At 41.3% G+C, this 17151-nt stretch overlaps 1 protein-coding gene and 1 long non-coding RNA gene across 2 annotated transcripts in view; one reads left to right on the top strand and one right to left on the bottom strand.

The window, feature by feature from the left end:
- LOC115477962 overlaps positions 1-7258 on the bottom strand; it is a 91613-nt gene extending 84355 nt beyond the window's left edge. Inside the window, exon 1 of the long non-coding RNA XR_003943406.1 lies at positions 7183-7258. This is a non-coding gene — a long non-coding RNA (uncharacterized LOC115477962). The remainder of the gene's footprint in view (positions 1-7182) is intronic.
- PDE7A (phosphodiesterase 7A) overlaps positions 1-17151 on the top strand; it is a 333862-nt gene that overhangs the window by 211048 nt on the left and 105663 nt on the right. The window lies entirely within an intron of this gene.

Here is a 17151-nt window from a genome sequence, read left to right as displayed (position 1 = left end):
GCAGCTTGAGTAAAAGTATTATTTATAAATTGTATATACTGTCTTTCCAATCAAGATTGTTCAGAGAGGCTCACATATGTAAAATAAAACCCCCAATAACATTAAAGTTTAACTAACAGGCTGACTTCTTGTGCACTACATTTTATACATGTATACTCTGCTCAATTTTCTAAGAACTCTTCTGTATGTAAAATATGCTCCACATGCCAATTAGATTTGGTATCTAAGGGAATTTTTGATCTTACATAAGTACATAAGTATTGCCGAAGGTGCATCAGGCCCAGTAGGCCCAGTATCTCGTTTCCACAGGGACCAATCCAGGTCACAAGAACCTAGCAAGATACCAAACAGTACAATACATTTATGCCTGCTTATCCTAGAAATAAGCAGTGGGATTTTCCCCAAGTCCATTTTAATAATGGTTGAGATGTGGCAACCAGAATTGAACACAATATTCGAGGTGCAGTCGCACCATGGAGCGATACAGAGGCATTATAACATCATCATTTTGTTTTTCATTCCTTTCCTAATACCTTACATTCTATTTGTTTTCTTAGCCCTGCACACTGAACAGAGAGTTTCAATGTATCATCAACGATGACATCTAGATCCCTTTTCTGGTCGGTGACTCCTAATGTAGACCTTTTCATTACATAGCGATAATTTGGGTTCCTTTTTCCCACATGCATCACATTGCACTTTCTCACATTAAACATCATCTGCCATTTTCGATGCCCAGTCTCCCCAGTCTCGTAAAGTCCTCTTATAGTTTTTCACAATCCTCTTGCAATTTAACAACTTTAAATAACTTTATGTTGTCAGAAAATTTAATTACCTCACTAGTTAGTCCCATCTGTAGATCATGTATAAATATGTTAAAAAGCAGCATTCCCAACAGAGACCCCTGGGGAACCCCACTATCTACCCTTTTCCATCGAGACTATTGACCATTTAACCCCACTCTCTGTTTTCTATCTTTTAACCAGTTTTTTTTTTATCCACAGTAGGACACTATCTCCTATCCCATGACTTTCCAATTGCCTCTGGAATCTTTCATGAGGTACTTTATCAAATGCCTTTTGAAAATCCAGATACAGAGTATCGACCGGCTCACTTTTATCCACATGTTTGTTCACCCCTTCAAAGAAATATAATAGATTGGTGAGGCAAGATTTCCCTTCACTAAATCCATGTTGGCTTTGTCTCATTAATCTATGCTTTTGAATGTTCTCTGTAATTTTGTTCTTTATAATAGTCTTTACCATTTTGTCCAATAATAGTCTCTACCATATTGTTCCCAGCATAGCTGCTGCAAGATGCTCAAGGAAAGAGTGTAACAAGCTAAAAGGCAAAAAAAAAAAAAAAGACAGCTAGAAGTTACTTCAGAACTACATGTGACAAGAATTAGAACATAATTCCTGCACTGACAAGCAGGATGAACTAGCCCCAAAAGTGGGCAACAACATTTCATGGTGCCAACACTGATAGCTTGCTCTCTCCTCGTATGAAGCCGTTATCTTCTGAGTGCTTTCAGTCTGATTTCTTCAATGCCTATTGCCTGGATTTGATTTTTGATCTCTTATTTTGGAGTGGAGGAGAGTAACCTAGTGGTTAGTGCAGTGGACGTTGATCCTGGGGAACTGGGTTCGATTCCCACTGCAGCGCCTTATGACTCTGGGCAAGTCACTTAACCTGTATATAGTATGTAAACCGCTTTGAATGTAGTTGCAAAAACCACAGAAAGGCACTATATTAAATCCCATTTCCTTTTCCCTTTCCTCCTACTTCTACTGAAAAGAATTTTTCCCAAGCTTTTATGCTCTGAGTGCCTATTAGTTTCCTCTCCAAAAAGATGGGAATGGGGAGGTTTGAAAAAGCAAAATTAAAAAAGAACTTAAAACTGAATCTTACTTTGGGGTCTGTCTCTTCCTGGAGGTTTTAAAAGGTACTTTTGCAGATGGAAAACGTTCATTGTGGACTTCCACCAGAAGTGCTGCCACTGTTTGGGACCAGACCACAACATTCCTAGTTGTCCCAACTGTACCAGGCTGTTACAACAGGAAAGGTAATTGTATTTATCTACACCACTGAAGAAATCCAAGGAGGGTAATAAAGGTTGAGAGAAGCATCCCAGAGGTCTTGCAGAGTTGAGCATCTCATACCAGAGGAGAAAATACACTGTTCATCTCCGGGGAGTGGTTGTTTCGCAACACTGAAAAAGAAGATAATCACAGGAAACGTCCTTCAAAAAAAAAAAAAAAAAAAAAAGGTTTCCTTCAAAAAGGAAAGCTAAATTCTAAAATAATGCAGGTCTCTGCCTAGAGATCTTTAGCACAGAAGGCAGCTGTAGTTCATCTTGCTTTGCCGACTTAGAAGTCGCAGCAACCTCTACAGTACAGTAGATGTTGGTGCTAAAGAATCTAGCACAGAAATCACTATGCATTGATGTCACTCAGCAGAGAAACCTACATGTTTGAAGGCGTTCTTTAAGAATGTAGCATTTGTATCTGAATAACTTTGGTATCGTGATTGGGAGCATTCCCTTAAGACCATTTTATGGCCTCTCTTCAGGGGAAATCTCTCTAAAACCACCTGATCCACTCAACTTAAATATAATTTGTGGCTCATAGAGCATATTGGACTCCATCCAAACTGCACAGAGCAGGTCTTAGACCTATGTTGGTCATGTGGCATAGCCCTGGGAGCCTTTGAATACATGGCATGTTCTCCTCTGCAAGCATACCGGGATCAATTTTGGCAAAGATTAAAGACATTTTCCAAATTGCACATTAATTTTCCAAATCATAATTTTAAAATCTGGGGTGTTTCAAGACATTGTTCCCCCTGAAGTAAGGACTTTATTGAACGTATTGGAGAATTGGAAAAATCTATCTTGATGCTCAATTTTATTGGAACACCATGTATATGATATACAAATTTGAAACATTCAGCCAATAAGTGGAGATGTGTGAACACACTTGTTTACTTGAGATTGTTGGAGCATAATGTTAAATCATAAGCCCTGCTGTGCTTTTGAACACTTTGATAATGGTGTTTGTTATAATAACTTAATGATGTGACAGTGCTGTCCTGCTGGGTTTACCATTACTTGTTCTGTATTTGGTTGTTTTGTATAACTTAACAAAACTAATAAATGTGGACTAAAAAAGGTGCTCTTGATGCTAAAGGAAATGTTCTTGGAGCACGAGGAAGTGGGCTTAATGGAGAAGCATTTTACACAGACTGTTCATAGTCATACTTCATGCAGAAGCATTTTACACAGACAGTGCAGAAAGAGACTGAAGTTATTGACAATATGTTTACACTTACTTATCCTAGAGGTGGATGACTGCTTATCTGGGCCCTCTTCAAGAATTTTAGGTCTGAGACAGGATGAAACCATGAAGAAATGCTTTGAGAAATCTGCAAGAATATTCTTTGGTGACGTATCAAGGCTTTTTATAGAGGAGGTGGTGAGAAAAAGGTGGAACGTTCTCCAAGATCAGTTTTCCTAAGAACAATTAAAGGGTACCTGCACTACCCAAAATTCTCCCGCTCACGTGGAGGAGAGAATGTTCTCAACACTAGACTGTCTAGAAACCATAGGTCTAATCAGACCAATTCAGGGAGAAGAAAACTTATCCATCTGAAAGATGGCTAGTAGAAATCATCTTAACTCCAAGTTGATAGAAAACCTAGAGAAGATTATGATACCTGTATACAGCTTACTATGGGAACATCAAACAGGAAGGCAGAACCCAGGTTTTTGTGCTCATGTGGCAAGAATGTTTGCTCTTAAATATGGGGGAAGCAAGCCAGGGCCTAATAATAGTGCAACTGCCACATCATTCTGTGGTTGTAGGGTGCTTTCTAAAGTTCATTACCTTTTTCAGGATGGACTTTAACACACTGCCTGGAAAGGATTTGAAAACTCTGGGTCTTACTGATAGGAAAGCATTATACCTTGAAATGCCTTTCTTACTAAAAGGTTGCAGCTTATCAGCTATATATGGTGAAATATATGTACGACTGTATCCAGAAACTGAAACCCTTTAGAACATAGGAAATGATAACAAATAAAGACCATTGGCCAATCCATTATGCACATAGATGCTCTGTGTTTGTCCCATGCTTTCCTGAATTCAGATGCAGTCTTTGTCTCTACCACCTCCACTAGAAGGTCTTTCCATGTATCCACCACCCTTTCTGTAAAGAAATATTTTCTTAGATTACTCCTGAATCTATCCCCTTTCGCCTTCATCCTGTGTCCCCTCCTTTCATTTGAAAGAGGCCCGCCTCCTGTGCATTTTTGCCATGCAGATATTTAAATGTCCCTATCATACCTCCCCTCTCCTGCCTTTCTTCCAAAGTATACATATGAAATCTTTGTCCCCATATGCTTAATGATGAAGACTGCAGACCATTTTAATAGCTGCCACCTGTACTGACTCCATCCTGTTTATCTTTTGATGGTACGGTCTCCAGAATTGTGAACTCTAAATGAGGTCTCACCAGAGACTTATGCATCTGATGATTTTAAGGTTACCAAAGAGGTAGAGAAGGCAACAGCAATAGCCAGAAGGATGATTGGGTCACAGGGAGAGGAGTGGCCAGCAGGAAAAGGAGGTGATTGTGTGCGTGGCGAGATATGTATATATGTTTTTGTGTGTGTTTATATCTTTTTTTTTTTTTTTTTTTTTTTTTTTTTGTCCTTTTTAAAAAATTTTTGTCATCAGTACTGCTGGAAGCCTACCAGCACAAGTTTGTCTACAATGATTATAATTTGTTGAGATGTTACTGCATATTTTTGTTGTGGAGGCTATCCAGTGAAGCTGGATAGTCTGGATTGGCCACTGTTAGAAGCAGGATACTGGGCTAGATGGGCCATTGGTCTGACCCCAGTATGGCTATTCTTATGCTCTTATATAAGCACTATCACATCCTTTTGTGTGCTGGCCATTCCTCTCCCTGTGCACCCAAGCATCCTTCTGGCTTTGCAGGAAGGATTAATGACATTGGACTATGAAGCTTTTAAAATTTAGCTTGATCATCATCAGTGGCCATTGGCTAGAAGTCTGGTGTGGTTCAGAGCGCACATAATCTTAATGAAGACATACCTAACAAATTAGCAGATGTTCCCTTTATAGGGGAAAATCTCTTTGGTGACAGGTCAAAAATGGTCAGCCTCTTTAAGAACCATTACTTCTTCCCCAGATATTGACTTCCCATAGTGGAAAAGTCTGCCTTATCAAGGAGCAACCCTTTCTATACAAGAAGCAGTTTTTTATCAGAGAAAATGCTGCCTGTAATATCCAATATAGAGGTATAGCAGCAACAGCAGTAGTCTCCAAAGACTCTTCAGAGGAGCAGGAGGGTAACATAAGATTCGGATATCTGTGCAGGCCTAAAACCTCCTCATTGTCTAGAGAATGACGGTATAACTAACCTTTTAGGCAGTGACCAATCATCTGTTCCGTTGTTGGGAGAAGGTTAAACCTTTTCAGCAGGTCCTAGATTTTGGTAATAAAGGACCAAAAATAAGGAGATCATCGGTATGTCTTTCTGATTCCATCAGATTGCCATCCCTGCTTCCTCATTGAGCCAACATACAGTAGCTAATAGAAGTGGTGCAGGTTTCAGAGCTAGTAACCATCAAGGGCTTCTACTTCTGTTTTTTTTTTTTTTAGTTCTAATTCTAAAGATGCTCAAACGTTTGAGGATGATCTTGAACCTGAGAAAACTGAACAAATATTTATATTTCAAAAGAAAACTCAGGATAAATCTGCTGGACTATTGTCTTCCTCTGCTAGATATAGAAGTCTTGTTTGCTGCAAGGATGTGTCAATAGGATTTTTCAGAATTTTGTATTTGAAGCAGCAGTAGTAGTAGTAGTAGCAGTTGCTTGCCTTTGAAAGAAAGTAATCTTTCCCTTACCTAGATGATTGGATGATAAAGAGCTCTCCTTCTGAACAGGGAGAGGGGAATGGAAGGATATTTTGGACTTAGCTCATGCCTTTGTTCACTAGTATCTCAAAGTGAGCTGCATTGAAGTACTGTAGGGCTTTTTTCTTTCCACAATCTAAGTTTATATCTGAGGCAATGGGAGGATTAAGTGATTTGCCCAAGCTTACAGATCATGTCAGATAGATTTGAACTCTAGATTCGGTGATTCTCAGACCACTGCTGTAACCATAAGGCTACTCCACTACTCAAGCAGTCCAAAAAGCCAAATAATTACTGTGCGTTCTTATCAAAAGTGGGATCAGTGTTCACATCAATCAGTAGTGCTTTCCAGTTTCTTAAAGAAAAAACAAACTGCAGTATCTACTAGAGTTAATACAAGGTAAACTAATACTGAAAACACAAGCTAATTTCATTCAAAGAAAACTGTGCTTAAATCATCATTTGGAGAAAGCCCTCAGAAACCAAAGGCAAATTGCCGGAGGTTTTAAACGCTAATACTTTGGTGTAAACATACACGCAAAAAGCGTTTGATTTCTATCACTGGGCTGTAAAAACTCCAAAGATAATTTTTATATATTTTTTAATGCTTTAAAGGTTGTCTCAATTCTACTTCAATAAACTCGATAAGTTAAATAGTCCTCTCAGCAAAAAAAAAATTTTGTTATAAATGCCTCATTCACAAGACTGCACTTAGCTTGATTTCCATTGTTTGGATCCAGCACTGTCTTTTAAGCAAGCTTTATTGAAGTAGAATTGAGACAGCCTTTAAAAAGCATAAAAAATATATAAAAATTATCTTTGGAGTTTTACAGCCCAGACATAGAAATCACAGTTTCTTCCCCAAGGCCTCATTCTCATAAATGTGGACAGGCCCTGTACACACTAGACTGTTGAGAGGGCTGTGTGGGTGCAAAACATATACACTCTCTTTTAGGGCGTTATTGGGGTAACTGACAGTGTAAGTTATAACAAAACCTGGGACCCAATCAGTTTTGGGGAAGGTTAGAATTAAATGTATCACCCCTTTATCCTTAGATCCAAGCCCACTGCGCCAAAATAATAAAAGAAACTAACTCCACACTCAAATATTATAAAATAGATCTATTTATTTATAGTAGCAACAAATGACAGAGAGTAACATGAATAAAGACAGACAATCCTATTACAGAGAGAGCTTGCAGTAAATGTATTTAAATCCCTATCTAGACTCATACATACAGGCCTTCAGATGTTAGCATATTCTTCAGATATCAGTCTGGTCCAACACAGATCTTGCCCCTTGGATGTGTTGTTGGCACAAGGCAGCTAACCCTGGCAAGAAACTACCGTTTATAGAGAGATCATGAGCCTTATCTCTCTCACTGATGTATGTTTATCCTTGAAGACATAAACAAGTAGCTCCAAGTGACCTGCATTGACCTCCATTCTGATAAAAGCTTTCTGTATTGACCTCCATTCAAAAAAACACCTACATCAGTGCTGATAATAGCTTGATGTCCTTGAACATTGTGACCTTCCCAGCAACATCAATAGTATAGTTTCACAAGCAAAGCTCTTAATACTATATGTGTTGAAAAAACCTTAGAGGTAGAATGATAGTGAACATTATTCAATATGGTAACTTAACCATATGTATTGCGATAATGTAAATAAAGTAAATGTGGCACAGAAAATAATGATACTTGGTCTAACATAGATAAACTGCACTGTACTATGTGCATATGTAGTAAACCATAAAAATGGAGAAAACCTTATCTTTTATATGACCAAAACCGAGCTTCTCATTTTTCCCCCCCAAACCCACCTCCCTGCTCCCTCTCGTTTCTATTTCTGTTGATGGCTCTATCATTCTCCCTGTCTCCTCAGCTCGAAACCTTGGGTTATCTGAAGCTTTCTCTCTCCTTCTCTACTCATATCCAGCAGACAGCCAAGGACCTGGTCGTTTCTTTCTTTACAACATCTGTAAAATCCGCCCCTTTCTTTCTGAGCACTCTACCAAAACCGCATCCACAGCCCTTGTCACCTCTCGTTTGGACTACTGCAATCTGCTTCTTGCTGGCCTCCCCTAGTCAACCTCTCCCCTCTCCAGTCGGTTCAAACTCTGCTGCCCGTCGTTGTCTTCCGCCAGGGTCGCTTTACTCATACTACCCCTCTCAAGTCGCTTCACTGGCTCCCTATCCATTTTCGCATCCTGTTCAAACTTCTTCTACTAACCTATAAATGTACTCACTCTGCTGCTCCCCAGTATCTCTCCACACTCGTCTTCCCTACACCCCATCCCGTGCCATCCGTTCCCTGGATAAATCCTTATCTGTTCCCTTCTCTGCTACAGCCACTCCAGACTTCGCTTCTTCTGTCTTGCTGCGCCCTATGCCTGGAATAGACTTCCTGAGCCCCTACACTTTGCCCCATCCTTGACCATCTTTAAATCTAGATTGAAAGCCCACCTCTTTAAACATTACTTTTGACTCGTAACCACTTGTATCCACTCGCCTCCACCTACCCTCCTCTCCTCTTTCCTCTCGCCTCCACCTACCCTCCTCTCCTCTTCCTCTACACATTCATTGATTTGTTTGCTTTATTTTTTGTCTACTAGATTGTAAGCTTGTTTGAGCAGGGACTGTCTTTCTTCTATGTTTGTGCAGCGCTGCGTACGCTTTGTAGTGCTATAGAAATGCTAAATAGTAGTAGTAGTAGTTATCATATCAAAATAATATACTAGCCAAGCATAAACTTAGTAGTGTATCACTTAAAAACATATAACATTGTATATGAAATAACACAATCATTGTGCTATTATGTAGATGTTGATATTCATGCTAACTACATAGGATGTGTGACCTAATATAGCACACAAAAAAACCTTTTTATTTTTTTAGGAAAAATTGAGTTTAGAGACCATAGGTAGAGACATATATGTATAATGAGGGAGTCTGTGCAATACCTAACGAAGACAGTTATAAAAAGGTTTATGGCTGATTAACCTATAATGATAATAGGTATCTAGATAAGTAGTATAGAAAGGAAATTGGTACCAAAGGCCCTCCTTTCGTTAGGAGGTTGTGTATATATACATTATTTATTCTCAAACAGCAGATATGTTTGTAACTTCAGATATGAGATGCAGGGCATATAATTTGAAATTGCAATTTAGAATCTGTTTATGCATCAATTCAGATTTCAAAGATTTCAATAGGTGCACCATGGTTTTAAAACATCAGCCCATGGCTGTTTTTATAGTTTAATTAAAAAAGAAAAATGAGTCATGACTGTACGTAAAACCCAAACCCAAAAATTGTCACTTGAGACCAATAAAGTTTGAAAATTGTGTGCTTGATGCAAAAAATAATATGGTATAAAATTATTAGATCATGATCCTTCTCTGTTTTAAAAGCACACAAGAAAGACACTGAGCTCAGTTAATTTCAAAAGAAAACATTCCTGCGTGCTCAGAACTGCGGTACCAGATAAGCCTCTTTGTTTTAAATTTCTTTCAGCAGGCCTATTCTGTTTTAAGATTCACTTTATGCACAAAAAGAAGAAAATCAATTGGGAAATGATGCAAACCATTTACCATTTTAATAACTGTTTTGTTAGAAGTGACTACTTTGAAATGCAAAATGTTAATTTCTCACACAAGAGAAAATAGATTTAACAATGCAAAGCATCATGGGAGAATTATACTTCTCTCTCATACCTCCCATTTCAATTCTTTACTGGGCCATTCTTCAAAACTCCAGCACTTGCTTGGAACAAGATACCAATACAGTAAATGCTACTGGTTAATTACTTCTTTGCTAGGTTTATGAATATATGTTCTTCTTCTTGGTATTGCTGTAAAAAAGAAAAAAAAGCGGCAGAATTACTTATCAAAATTAGCCCTGATGAACTTAAGGAATTTGACCCTGTGCCCAGAATGACTTGTGGACAACCAGATCATGCATAAGTACATAAGTAATGCCACACTGGGAAAAGACCAAGGGTCCATCAAGCCCAGCATCCTGTCCACGACAGCGGCCAATCCAGGCCAAGGGCATATGGCAAGCTTCCCAAGACGTACAAACATTCTATACATGTTATTACTGGATGTGGATTTTTCCCAAGTCCATTTAGTAGTGGTTAATGGACTTGTCCTTTAGGAAACCGTCTAACCCCTTTTTTAACTCTGCCAAGTTAACCGCCTTCACCCCGTTCTCCGGAAACGAATGCCAGAGTTTAAATTATACGTTGGGTGAAGAAATATTTTCTACGATTTTTGTTTTAAATTTACTACACGTAGTTTCATCGCATGCCCCCTAGTCCTAATATTTTTGGAAAGCGTGACAAGCGCTTCACATCCACCTGTTCTACTCCACTCATTCTTTTATAAAATCTCTCTGATCTAAATTTGGCCCATATACATTAACCACCATGTAGGATTGCCCCGCTAAGAGCAAAACCAGGAGCAGTACTGCCTTCCTTATCCGTATGATCTTCTTGACTTCCCAGGGTTTAGAATTCGCAGGGCTATGAGCACTCCCTTACTCTTGTTCCCCCCATGGATGATGCAAAGTATATAGTTGGATAGCCTTTATGGGAGCAAAGCCACTCGTATTTTCGTTAAGATGAGTTTCTTGTATCAGCGCTATGTCCTACCTGCAGGCGGACTAACTCTCTAAATAAGAGTTGGCATTTCCTAGGGATATTTAGCCCCTTAACATGAAGTGATGACCATTTTATATCAGCCATTGGAATCAAGTCTCCTCCACTTATTCGCCAGCCCGGCTGCCATATCAGCCCTGCATCGTGGTAACCCATGTGTCTTGCCCCTGTGCTCCCTTCCATCCCCTGTGTCTCTCTCCCCCCGGCCTGTCCTGTGTCCCCCCCTATCCCCATTTCCCTTCTCCTTCCATGTATTATTTATTGCATTTGTATCCCACATTATCCCACCTCTTTGCAGGCTCAATGTGGCTTACAATTCATCATGATACTGGAAGTAGAAGAGAATATACGTTTGGATTTACAGAGGGTTTTGGGTTCATGATAGTGTTAAAGCAAAAGATAGTATAAAACATTTCTGTATGGCGCCCAATGGTATACCACTGAATTCCCGTAGGAGAGAAAGTGAGATATGGAACGCTTACTGCGTACCCCAAACAGTTAAACTTACATGTTTAAACCAAACCTTTCATTCAGTCTCTAGGACTCTTTCAGTCTCAGTTTAGGCATATATGTCCATATACCTCTGCTCCCAGGCGTTAGTTTCATCTCTAGTCCTCAGTCAGGTGATCCTCGCCGCCAATTGTTGTCGCTGTAGACGCCTCGGCCCCTTCCCTGCTTGTTTCCACTTCGGCGAGGCATTTTGGCGATGGCCGCTGTTTAGTGCTACTAGTATCTGCCAGATCCTTTTCCATCTCAATTTCTGGGCAGGCCACTCTCGCTTCGCTAAGGAGCGTACTGGTGCTGTTTACCTTCTTTATAGAAGACCAGTGCAAACTGGTGCCGCCAGCCATATTGGATGTTGATTCTCGTAGTACCCTTTGTAAATGGGCAAAGCTCGCTTCTTCTCCCGTTTCAGGGTCGCCGTCGCCAGGTCCTGATATTCTCTATCTTGTATGAGTCCCAGGTAAAGTCCTGCGATTGACGTGATGCTTGAGCACTTGCTCCTTGAGCTTGTAGCTGGTAAAGCAAGCAATTATATCCTTTGGGTGCATTGTTCCTCACTGGGCCCAATGCCCTATGTGCTCGCTCTATCTGTGTGGTCTCTTCTAATTTGCGCTCACCCTTTGCTCATTAGCTCCACCACTATCTTTTGTACCACTTCTTCACAGTTTTAGTAGGTTGGCGTTTCTGGGCGGCCCCAGAACCTCAAATTGTTCCGACGGCCCCTGTTCTCTAAATCTTCCAACTTTTCTAACTGCTGCTGCTGGGTGGAGCGCAATTCTGATATTTGCTCATCTACTTGCCCCAGGGCCTCGCCATGATTCTCCAGCTGCGTTTCCATATCTTCAAGTTGCGAACCCAGCTCACGGATTTCGGCCCTGAGGTCAGACCCCAGCGTTACCACTCTGAGCGCAGCGATTGCAAGTTAGCGCTGATTTCCTGGAGCCAATCTTTCAGCTCCGTGGGGATGCCATACCGGCCTCCGCTCCCTCTCTCTGTTCTGATCTGCATTTGTGGGCGATGCCCTGTCGTTTCTGGTGGCGTCGGCGGTTTCCCTGGCTCCACCATTTTGTTTTTTCCACGACTCTGCCCGAGGCGTGTATGCGAAGCTCGCCAAATTCGCCTTTGCAGGCTGCTGGAACATTGACCGGGAGTTCTGCAGTGTCTTGAGGGGTTAGCGCATGGAATCGCTATCGTTCGTTTGTTGGTCTGGTTAAGAATCACTATTTACGAGGGGTAAGCGGGAGCTCTGCTCTAATTGCGTCCATTCGGTTTGATGACGTCACTTCCTCCCCTCCACTCATTATTTTATATACCTCTATCATGTCTCCCCTCAGCCGTCTCTTCTCCAAGCTGAAAAGCCCTAACCTCCTTAGTCGTTCTTCATAGGGAAGTTGTCCCATCCCCGCTATCAGTTGTCGCCCTTCGCTGCAACCTTTTCCAATTCTACTATATCTTCTTGCGATGCGGCGACCAGAATTGAACACAATACTCAAGGTGCGGTCACACCCATGGAGCGATACAACGGCATTATAACATCCTCACACCTGTTTTCCATACCTTTCCTAATACCCAACATTCTATTCGCTTTCCTAGCCACAGCAGCACACTGAGCAGAGGTTTCAGTGTATTATCGACGACAACAACCCAGATCCCTTTCTTGGTCCGTAACTCCTAACGTGGGAACCTTGCATGACGTAGCTAGAATTCGGGGTTCTTTTTCCCCACATGCATCACCTTGCACTTGCTCAAATTAAACGTCATCTGCCACTGGCTCCCACAAAAAGAAAGAATTGGCGTTCAAAGTTTGCACCCTGGTCCACAAAATCATTCACGGGGAAGCCCTGACCTATATGTCAGACCTATAGACTTGCCTACCAGGAATGCAAAGAGATCAGCACGCACATTCCTTAAATCTCCATTACCCTAACTGCAAAGGACTAAAATATAAATCCACATACGCAACCAGTTTCTCATACATCTGCACGCAGCTATGGAGCGCACTACCGAAGGCCATAAAAATAGCGCAAGACCTAACTATCTTCCGAAGGCTACTGAAAACAGATCTGTTCAAGAAGGCATACCATAAACACCCATCTAAACACCAAAAAATAAGACTTTACACGACATAGACATAATTAAAAATCTTATCACTGTGACTGATCAATCTCCTTACCACTAATTAATAAGCATAACCACTATGTCGAATATGGTCTCTCCATAGTCTATGACCTAAAGAATGATACAACCAATTTCGTACTCGAACGTTCATGTATTACTATAATTTATTCTTCCAGTTTCTTACTCAGGAACTTTCATGTATTACCATAATTTATTCTTCCTTAACATATATCTGCACATGATATATATCTATACCATGATCTGTTCACGTATGGTTATGTTACATGTATGTTACCATGTATGGTATGCAACTTAATACATTACCATTTGTAATTCTGTTACCCGGAAATGGCAACTGCCATTATGGCAAATGTAAGCCACATTGAGCCTGCAAATTGTTGGGAAAATGTGGATACAAATGCTACAAATAAATAAATAAAGTCATCCACGAATACTTATTCTTCAGTAGAAGACGCACAGAAATTATACAACTGGATTCCAATCGCTGATGATTTGCAGCTGAGTGTGGATGGCGCAGCCATAACTAATTGGTTAACAGGCAGGAGCCACAGTGAGGTTTGGCCCGGTAACTTGTGACTTTGAACTTTGGTTAAGTATAAGTATACAGAACATTTTGATTTGTTTGAAGTTGAGTTTCAACATGAGCAAGGTGTTATAAAGAAACTGATGTTAAGAAAGGCTGTTCAACCTCTTATAAAGGTTTTATATGCCATGCAAGATGGCTGTAAAGTGGCATGAATGATAAAATAAGCATAAGTGGGGATGCTTTTGGAGCAGCGAAGATGTAATATAGGGGGAAATGGTTTGTGTGAGGGTGGTGAGAACGGATAAATAATAGGGAATAAAAAGGGGTATTCATAACATTTAAAGGTTGACTATGGCAAAAAGCCTTGATTTGGGATGGGGGAGAGGCGTCAAAAGTGACTTGATCTCGAGGGAGGGATCTTCGTGGAAGAAAGGGGGATTTGGTAAGATGGGAATGGGGGGGTCTAGGGGGGAGAAGTCAGGGACTGGGGGTCACAGGGAGGGAAAGCTGATAGATGGGCATTAGATAACAGGAAATGGGCTATAATAAAGTGGTTATGCAAGCAATTTGCTGTGTGTGTTTGGAACGGATGTACTGGATTATATAGGGGGGTGTCAGAGGCTGGGCTGGCTCCCCTTAGACACTGTACTAAGCAATGGGTGGACTGTAAGTACAAAATATAGGCAAATGATTAAGATAGTCACTTGGAATGTGGGGGGCATCCACTCCCCATAAAAAGATCCAAAATATTACATTACTTACAGCGCATTAAAGCTGACATAGTATTCTTATAAGAAACGCATTTGTCGGAGAGTGAACATGCTAAGCTAGCGAGGTGGTGGGTGGGGAATGTGTGGCATCAGCGGCAGTGGGTCGTAAAGGCGGAGTGGCAATTCTAATCCGCAAAGGGGTGGCAGTGCAACTTAACAATATTATGAAAGACCCTGAAGGACGCTTCATTTCTGCAAAGCGATAGTAGCTAGACAACAGGTGCTTTTAGGAAGTATATATGCTCCTAATCAACTTGATATCAAATTTTACAAAAAAACTAGTAACAATTCTAACTAAAATAGAATCTATCCCTTTGGTGCTTGGGGGAGATTTTAATATGACTTGGGATTCTCAGCTGGACAGATCCAATCCACCGCAGGGACATGGGCCAAAGAAGGGGAGGGGCTTGCCGGACTTTTGCTCACTACTTGATCTTATAGACGTGTGGAGGGTCTTGCACCCCTTAGACAAGGAATGTACACACCAAATCCAGAGCGCATGGCACTCACTCCAGGATCGATTATTTGTTGATCTCACGGAGAGAAGTTTTCGGACATTGGAGGGGCAGAAATTGGCCCCTGCGTGATCTCAGACCACGCAGCAGTTTGGATGACGTGGAATCTGGGGAGAAGGGAGGGGGCGGAGAGGGGGCTGGTCCTTCCCTAGCTATTTATACAAAGATGGGAATTTTAGGGAATTTCTTGCGAAAAAATGGGGGGAATACTCTCTTAATAACAAAGGGACGACTGACAACGCAACATTATTCAGGGAAGCTGCAAAGGCTGTACTCCGCGGGGACATTATAAGCTATGTTAGCCACAATAAAAAAGCCAGGGACAGGGAAATTTTACGCTTAGAGAAACAGTTGCTGGTTCTCCGGAAGCAATTGGGGAGAAGGCCTTCCAACAAGGTCAGACAAGACATGATTGCCGTTCAGACATCTTTGAACTCCTTGTTACATGACAGGGCAGTTAAATCACAAGCTTATTATAAATTTCATCTATACAAACATGGAAATAAAGGAGGAAAGATGTTGGCAAGGTTAATTGCTGCCAAGAGCACTTCTAGACATATCTTAACGGTTAGAGATGAAGGGGGGGAAATTACTTCACACAGATGAGGAGATAGGAGATGTTTTCCAGAGATTCTTTCAGCAACTATAAGGCTCGGGAGAAGAGTGGCCTTAGTGGTGAACTCTACTTGGGAAATATCTCAATCCCTAACATCCAACCAAGAGAACGTAAGTTCTTGAACACTCCTATAAGCGATGATGAAGTGTGCTGGGCAATAGGCAGTAGTAAACTGGGCAAAGCCCTGGGTCCAGACGGCCTGAGAGCAGAGTTTTATAAATTACTGGGGGATCACATAGTGCCAACAGTAGCCAAGGCTTTTAATGCTTGGGTGGAACATGGACAATTACCGGAACATCTTAATTTGGCCCAGATAATAGTATTGCCCAAACCAAAAAGAGATCACACATTGGTATCGTCTTATAGGCCCATCTCGCTTCTCAATCAAGAAGTAAAATTATTTGCAAAAATACTTGCGAATAGGTTGAGACGCGTTCTCCCAGGTATTATTCACGCAGCGCAGGTAGGGTTTGTTCAGGGGAGGTCAGTAGCTCGGAACCTTAGGTGCATCTTAGCATCCTTGGAACGTCTGGAGGCTACTCGCGAACCTTCTATCATGATTAGTTTCGACGCCGAAAAGGCGTTTGATCGGGTGGAATGGCCTTTTTTGTTCTCTGCTTTGAATAAATACGGGTTCCAGGGGTGGTTTGTGAGGGCGGTGGCGGCCCTGTATGAGTCACCTCGAGCCAAGCTGTGGGTGAATGGAATGTATTCACCATCATTTGATATTAAACGGGGGACTCGGCAGGGTTGCCCGCTCTCGCTCCTCCTTTTTGCAATATATATGGACCCTTTGATCCGAGATATAAACATGTGCTCTACAATTAGAGGGGTGAGGTTTAGAGAACAGGAATTTAAAGTGGCGGCCTTCGCCGATGACTTGTTGGTGATGCTTACAAATCCCCGGGAGTCTTTAGGTGATCTCTTAGAAGTTTTTTCAGAATTTGGGGCATATTCTGGGTTCAAATTAAATTATGACAAGTTGGAAGCGATGGCTATCACAGCAGATACCCGAAGATCCTGGCAGGGACAATTCCCACTGAGATGGGTGGAAAACTCATTCCGTTATTTGGGCATTTTTTTAGTACCACGGACAAAAGCAATATATAAAACAAATGTCCAATGGCTGTTAGATAAAACAAAACAGCAATTGGATGCTTGGAGAACTTTGACACTGCCACTGTCAGGCCGACTGTGCTTAATCCGCATGGTAATTCTCCCCAGATGGCTATATGTCATGCAAACCTTACCTCTACAGTTACTACAGAAAGACATAAGAATGTTGTATCGTTTGGTGATGAGGTTTTGTTGGGCATATAAGAAAGCAAAAATTCGTATGTCATTGCTATTGGGGGGGGGGGGGGGGTGGAGGCAAGGGGGAATGGGTTTGCCCAACATTAAATATTACAATATTGCCTGTAATTTGAGACAAGTGCGTGATTGGATCTGTTCCTCTGATTATCATACCCCTTTGGA

The sequence above is a fragment of the Microcaecilia unicolor genome, chromosome 1 (assembly GCF_901765095.1).
Source record: "Microcaecilia unicolor chromosome 1, aMicUni1.1, whole genome shotgun sequence".
In the NCBI taxonomy this organism is placed as follows: domain Eukaryota; kingdom Metazoa; phylum Chordata; class Amphibia; order Gymnophiona; family Siphonopidae; genus Microcaecilia; species Microcaecilia unicolor.
Note: the sequence above shows the minus strand (reverse complement) of the source record. Positions and strands in the feature narration are given on the sequence as shown.